Raw genomic sequence first — 7,562 nt, forward strand, 5'->3', positions numbered from 1 at the left:
GGATGCCATCGTCCTGAGCGCAACGCTGAGGAATTGTATCCCGTTCTTTCATTCAAGATTAGATCGGAACCCAAGAGTTCATGAGATACTACTAGTAGTCCTCGCTGTAAAATGGATGGACCTGGATGAACTAGATACGAGACACCGTCAGGGTCAGAGCTGCCCAAGAAGTCCATGGATTCCTTGAAAAGATGAAAGGGAGATCTCACTCAGCGAAAGTGTCCTGCTTCCTTCCAGTCCACGTGCTCTGGCCCCGCCCGCACGACACGCTGCGAAAGATGTCATTCAAGAAAGCAGTGTGCTACTCACCGCAAGCCTCCGATTGCTACTACTTTGCCAGACACGCCCGTTCTCCCTGTAGCTTTCTGCCCGGCATCTCCACACCGTCCCAAGAAAAATCGTAACAATGGCGAGCTATTTATGGGTCGTGCTCGTGCGTGTGCTTCTTCAAGGCAAACGCAAACGCTGCAAGTGTGGCGAGCACTGGTGGCAAGGAACTATGCAGCAGTCTGTGCTAGCCCTTGGTCTGCTCCTGCTGCTGCTGAGCCTCGACGCAGTGGTGGCCTTGGCGGCGGAAGACGACCAGTTCGCCTACCAAGGATTCGCCACGGCGAACCTCACGCTGGACGGCCTCGCCACCGTCATGCCCAACGGCCTCCTGCTGCTCACCGACCCGGTCTGAGATAACCAGACAACATGCCATGCCTTCCACCCCACACCACTCCGCTTGCTCCTTCTCCACATCCTTCGTGTTCGCCATTTCGTCCAGGTACGATGGCCCGACCGGCTATGGGCTTGCGTTCGTGGTCGCCCTGACCTCGAACCTCTCAGCTGCCAACAGCGGGCCGTACCTTGGCCTCCTCAACGCGACCAACGGCACGGCAAGCGATCACATCTTGGCGGTCGAGCTCGACACCATCATGAACATCGCGTTCCGTGACATCAACAGCAATCACGTCAGCATCGACGTCAACAGCCTCATCTCACGGCAGGCCAAGCCGGCCGGGTACTACAGCAATGAGAACGGCGCCTTTCAACAGCTCAATCTAAACAGCCGCCAACTGTTCCCAGGTCATTGTTTTGCTTTAACTATAACTTTCATCAGGTCAAAATATTTTAGCGGATTCAAGTGAAATTCATTGATTTCGGCTATGGTGAAATATTTCTGAAACTAAAATTCAAAACAATGTGCAGGTGTGGGTAGACTATGACGCCCAGGCCAAGCGACTCAACGTGACATTAGCACCTGTGCAGGTACCAAAGCAAGAAAATCCTCTGCTCTCAGAGGTCATTGATCTCTCCACAGTCACGGCGGACAAGATGTACGTCGGGTTTACGGCTTCCGAAGGTAAGGTCGATCGCACCCACCACTATGTCCTTGGATGGAGCTTCAGTTTGGATGGACCTGCCCTACCGCTAGACTTTTCCAAGCTTCCCACCCTACCACGCCTAGGTCCCAAGCCTCAGTCTAAGATCTTGGATGTCATACGGCCATTGGCCACGGTATTGCTTGCCATTGCAGTGGTAGCAGCCGTATTCTTCTTCTTGTGGCATCGGCACCGATCTGCCGAGGTGAGAGAAGATTGGGAGGATGAGTTCGGCCCACATCGTTTCGCATACAAGGATTTATTTCATGCCACTGAGGGGTTTTTGGGTAGGAATTTACTTGGAGTTGGAGGATTTGAAAGGGTGTACAGAGGATTGCTTTTCGCGTCCAATTTGGAGGTTGCGGTGAAGAGGGTGTCACATGATTCAAAACAAAGACTAAGGGAGTTCCTTGCGGAGGTGGTGAGCGTTGGCCGTCTCCACCACCGGAATCTCGCACGGTTACTAGGCTACTGCCGCCAAAAGGATGAACTTCTCTTGATTTGTGAGTACATGGAAAATGGTAGTCTTGACAAGTTCTTGTATACTCAAAATAAGCGGGCTCTACATTGGTCCGAGAGGAATCAGATCATCAAAGGTGTTGCATCAAGCTTGTTGTATCTTCATGAGGAATGGGAGCAAATTGTCATACATCGAAATATAAAGGCTAGCAATGTCCTCTTGGACAGTAGTTGAATGGACGACTCGGTGATTTTGGTCTAGCAAGGTTGTACAACCATGACACAGTTTCTAAAACAACACATGTGGTGGGTACCATGGGGTACCTTGCACCAGAACTTATATGCACCGGGAAGGCAACACCCTTAACCGATGTGTTCGCATTTGGTGTGTTTCTCCTTGAGGTCGCATGTGGGCGTAGGCCAATCAACAGTAGCAAGGATATCACAGAGTTAGTGTTGGTTGAATGGGTGCTAGAACATCACTGCAACGGCTCAATTCTTGACGTCGTCGATCCACATCTCATGGGAAATTTCAACACAGAGGAAGCCACCCTCCTGCTCAAATTAGGTTTGTTATGCTCCTACCCATCTGCCAATGCAAGGCCTAGCATGCGAAAAGTCATGCAATATTTGGATCATGACCAGTCAATCCCTGACCTGGCTGCAACCTACATGAGTTACAGCACAATAGCAATGATGGAGAATGAAGGGTTCAATTCGTACATGATGTCCTGCCCTTCATTGAATACGAGTATTTGTGTTGTATCTAGTGAGTCTTCGGTGTCGATTTTTGAAGAGGGAAGGCGAATGCTTGTAATGTACTCCTCTTTTTTTGTTCTTCTCTTAATGTTCCTTTAAGCACTTGTAATCTCTACTCCTAATGCTTGAGTTGATTGAATAGTATGGTTTATTTTTGTCCCATCACTTTCAACCGTTTTTTTCGTTGTTTTTTTTCGTCCCCTCCCCTCATCCCATGGGTTTATTTCCGCGTCATCTCTCACACAACGAAAAAAAAATCTGAATGAATCAGAACTTTCCATACTGACGAAAATTATTTAGTAATGTCTTTATGTGCAAGAATCAATCACGATCAATCTCTAAAGATCAAATCTAAATTAATTAACCTTGACATAAATCGATCAATCACATTAATTAATCTTTATGCGAAGAAAAGGAAGCATCCTCGTCTAAAAAAGGGAAACATCTTTCTCCTCTCTACCAAACAAACTGCCCACCCCTTTTTTGACTCTTGAGCGAGGGCTAGGGGTGTGTTTGGTTTGTGCCCCAACTAGCCCCACCAAAATATTGGCATGACCAAAGTGAGGGCATGACAAAAAATTTGGTAAGATGGTGTCGTTTGGTTTATAGCCATTGTACATGCCAAAATTTTGGTAAAGTTGCTGGACTTCGTTTGGTTTGGAGCCAACTGAGTTTGCGTTCGGTTAGTGTTTGGTTTGATTCTACTCGTAGTTTTGTTGAGCTGCTAAAAGAGTGAGACAAGGACTATAGGACCTTTTCACAACAAAAGGAAAAATTAACCAAGGGATTATAAGGTTAGCCGGACTAAAATCCACGGCAATGAAAACACAATTAGGAAACAAATCGCTGCAACTAATAATAGGTGAGGACTGCTTTGGACTACGGAGGCACCACCGGCATATGCATGGCGCGCGTGGAGCGAGTCTCACGCAGAAAAAGGCTGCAGTTAATTAGGGAGGCAAACAACCAATTTAATCAGTAGCTGTGCGACAACGCGTGGAGCTTTAGATTCAGTTAGCGTTAATTTGGCCGGATAATCCGCATGCCATTCGTTATAATACAGCATATTCACGTACGGAAAAGCGGGCGTCGAACTCGCCAATTTTTTGACGAACGTTTTCCGCGCCGATGTTGCGCCAACAAATTGGCGAAAATAACATGGGAAGGTCCTGGGCGTGCTGGGCGAGCCAAAATTTTGGCCCCAATCCAAACGATAGCCAAATCATACAGGCACGCCAAATTTTTGGTGCGGTCATCGTTGGTTGTAAACCAAACGCACCCTAGGTCTCCTGCACCCGTCGCCGCCACATATGATCTCCGGCGACAGGAGATCCTGCCCTCCGGTGGATCGGCTTCACCCTCCCCGTATCCCCAGTCCCTTCGCCGCTTTCCCGCACACTGTCCCGACACCACTCCCACCCACGCCCACCGATGCTGCCCCTCCCACCTCGCCCCGCCCCCGTCCCCAAATCTGCCCCGGTGCCACTCTCCCATGAGCCCCTCGTGGGTACCGGTCCTTCCTCCTCTCCCCGCCCATGTCCCCAAATCCTCCCCGGCGCCACTCCCCGAGGAGCCCTGGTGGGTCGCTGCCCGACACCTTTTTTGCTTCGAATTCAATCGTGGGTTCACCTGGGTGTGCCTCTTTCTCCATGGGTTTTGAGTTCTGGGCGAGGATTGTGACCGTGAGGATGCAGACGACGTCGCGGTGCACCCGACCGAGGACGAGCTCGTGTGTGGTGTGCCACGGCCAAGGGGTGCAGGTACGTGACTCTGCTTCTCTACCTGCCTACTTGTTTGTGCCCCGCTCCATAGTTTAGATAATGTTGAGTCGAGCTGAGTTGAGGGGAGTTTTTGTTGTTGAACATACGTGTAAAGTCCATCATGGAACAATGGATGTCAATGGAATTTTAGTTTTCATTTTCTTTACCGAGATTGAATTTAGTGTTCTTGACCACTACATGTTCAATATAAATAGTATAGAAGATTGATTAATTGACTGCGCCTTACAAACTGGGAGATATATTCTTCCCATTTAAGCTTATGTTTTGCAAACTGGAAATGGAAACTAACAATTATTGCTTGTTTTCTGGCGTGAAATGTAGATTGTGAAATCTTGCTGCCATCTAGGTGAAATGTCTGTGCAAGTATTGTCCAGCAGTTTGAGATCTCGGTCAATGTGGAGGTGCCCTGCCACGACATGATGTTAGATGCAGCAACTACGACTATGGTTGCGTCTGTGGCTGGCAAAAAAAGGCGGCCGAGACATCCTTGGTGTAAAGTTTACATGGTAATCATGAGCTGATTTTCTAATGTGCGTGATGTCACACCGGAGAATGTTGGCGGTCTTGATTTGTTGAAGAAACAAATTGACTGGTGCATTCTTCATTGTATAAAGCACCCCAATGTTTACAAGGTAATCACATAAGTTGTGTTATGCGCCACGTTCTTCTGTTTGTTGTGTTATCTGGTCATCACAGTGATTGGTAGTTTAAAAGTTTAAGTGACCTCTGAATTCGTCCTAAAGGTGGTCTATAGACATTTGTGCTTCTTATATGCATTTTATAAGTTGTAGCAGGGTACCTGATTGCTTAAAATACTAAGTATTCATAATTGTTTTCATGCTCCCCTTTTGCTGTCTGCCTTTGAAGGATTTGAGTGAGCTTGCAAGTTGGTTTCTGCTGTTTGGACCTTCAGGCTATGGGAAGACACAAATGGCAATTGGTTTTGAGATTTTCATATTATTAATGCTAGATTTCTTTTGTGTATAGAATGTTGAGATGTTACCTTTTCCTGAGCTGTTGAACAAGTATATTGGGGATAGTGAATCAGGAGCACACTGGCGGATCAGGAACGAGTGGTGCTGGATGGACGAGAACTACGCTTCAATTGCTTCAGAAGCACACTGGCGAGGTATGTGCCTCTCCTTCTCGCACACATGTCAACATGTGATTTTTTAAGAAGCTAATTCGGTGTGGCAAGAACATCATACTTTAGACATGGTTTTGCGGATCGATGTGCTTTGTCCATTTTTCCTTCAGGAAAGAATTGCATTTTCTCTGAGAATGTGCCTTCAACACACTTCCAAGTTGCCAACCATCATCAATTGTAGTCTCAAATCAGATCAATAGGAATGCAAATTTTATCTGAGAATGTGCAACAAAAACACATTATATTGAAATCCCAATACCAATGCCTTTGAGAAGTAGCTGTGAACCCTCAATTATTTCTTGCGAAAGTAAACATATTTGACCACATAGTTTTTTTTTGTAAATTTAGATCATACTACTTATTGTTCTCCGAGCTCTATAATAATATTTATCCTTAATCTTTTTGTGTAGACAACTCCTCAATACCATGTTTACTATTTTGATAAAGTTAGAGGAACTACCAGGGAAGTAATGCCTTGCTTGGTGTTGATTTCCTACAATTAGCAAGGGTAAACAAAAAATCTGAGTGCAGACATAAAAATTTAGGTGTACTCAGTGTTGTAGTGAGCAGAGACCGAGATACAATTAATTGAGCACCTGGGCCTCCACGACCTCTACAACACTGCCTATGTGTGCTCCCTTTCAGACTTCCCTTCCCAGCTTTATTTTTGTAGCTCCGCCACTTCTCAGAGATGGTCAGGTTCACATTGTTGGAAGTGAAATTGCATCTAACAGAAACTTCTTGCATTTTCTAATTTCAGTGATGATAGGACACATTCCCATTTCCCTCTAACATGTGGAGATAAGGAAATCGTAGTAGGAAAGGAAAATAACAATTTCCCATCAAGCTGCCATATATTTCACTTCAATGGTTGCAGACCTATTGTTGATTTCTCTCTAAGTTCCCTGAGGCATTTATTCTTCAGGATCATTACTACTTAGAGATGCAGTTGTCGCCAAGAGTTTAGTAATTATTGGAGGCGTGATTAAGAAGCTACATGGTATACTGAGGTTTTGCTTTTCTAACACTGTTGCACACTTTGCATTTTATTGCTTGTTGTATATTAAAATGAGTACAACCCAGATTTATTGATATGTCTCGTTAAAAATGAATTGTTCGTTAACACACACACACACACACACACACACACACACACACACACAAATGGAGCTCCTTCAAATGTACTGTACTTGATAGTGTTCCCAAGTTATGTTAGAGTAAGGGCGGATCAAGAGATATGCCAATTTGTCTTCTTGAAGTGAGATGGTGGTTTAGGAGACACCATGACCGCCAGGAGAAAATATGCAAGGAAGAGAAAGTATTTGAGTTTATTTTATTATAGTGTTAGAACTTGTCTCCTCATAACACAGAGGTCAGCCCAGCTTTTTCATAAAACAGAGTTTTGTATCAGCAACAAATGGTTGAACTGTTGGAGGTATAGTGAAAGTGATTGCAAGTTCACATAATAACATGTATATAAGTTTTGTCCTTTATCTCCATATATATTCTTTATTGTGGCCTGGCGACCGACTCGGCATCCCTGTCGCCATTGCTACAGCATGGCTCCTCCCAGTTTGAGAGATTCACGTGGTGATCACTGATACACAGCTGCAGCCGGAGGTGCTGTCCATAGGTGAAGCATCAACCTGCCATTCGTGAGCCGTTAGGAGGTGCTGCGTCGCACTGCCAGAGTGATCGCCGTCGTTGTTTGTCGGAGCAGAGCCATGCATGTCATGCGCGTCTCGCTGGAGTAAAGCCATGGCTGTAGTCAAACACACCTGACTACGGTGCTATGAGGAATGAAGGACAACCTGGACGTTGGATGTCAGGGCAGGGTTGAGGTAGAGGAACTTGAATGTATCTTCGAGCAGGACGGCGGTCAGTCGGTTCGGCCTGGGTACTGAGTGTCGACCCTCTCGTGTGCAACAACTGTAGGATGAGGTAGAGCTTCAAGATGGGGCGATAGCAGGATGTTGCGGAGCTTGGTGAGATCGAGGCCATGTTGTGGAGGCAGGCCGGACGGCTACAGGACAGACTGGACCAGAGGTA

The 7,562-nt window shown here is 46.3% G+C and overlaps 1 long non-coding RNA gene and 1 pseudogene across 2 annotated transcripts; both read left to right on the top strand.

Moving 5' to 3' along the window:
- The first annotated feature begins 351 nt into the window (after window positions 1-351).
- LOC125541075 (L-type lectin-domain containing receptor kinase SIT2-like) lies at window positions 352-2,773 on the top strand (annotated as a pseudogene).
- A 1,081-nt stretch (window positions 2,774-3,854) lies between these two features.
- LOC125535835 (uncharacterized) lies at window positions 3,855-7,006 on the top strand. 2 transcript variants are annotated; one of them, XR_015615771.1, is made up of 3 exons: window positions 3,855-4,345; window positions 4,688-4,998; window positions 5,354-7,006. It is a non-coding gene; the product is annotated as an uncharacterized LOC125535835 (long non-coding RNA). The 2 variants fall into 2 exon arrangements; XR_015615770.1 differs by having other exon boundaries at window positions 4,688-7,006.
- Window positions 7,007-7,562: the final 556 nt, after the last annotated feature.

Source organism: Triticum urartu, chromosome 2A, assembly GCF_056163025.1.
Source record: "Triticum urartu cultivar PI428250 chromosome 2A, HENAU_Tu73, whole genome shotgun sequence".
NCBI classification, from domain to species: Eukaryota; Viridiplantae; Streptophyta; class Magnoliopsida; order Poales; family Poaceae; genus Triticum; species Triticum urartu.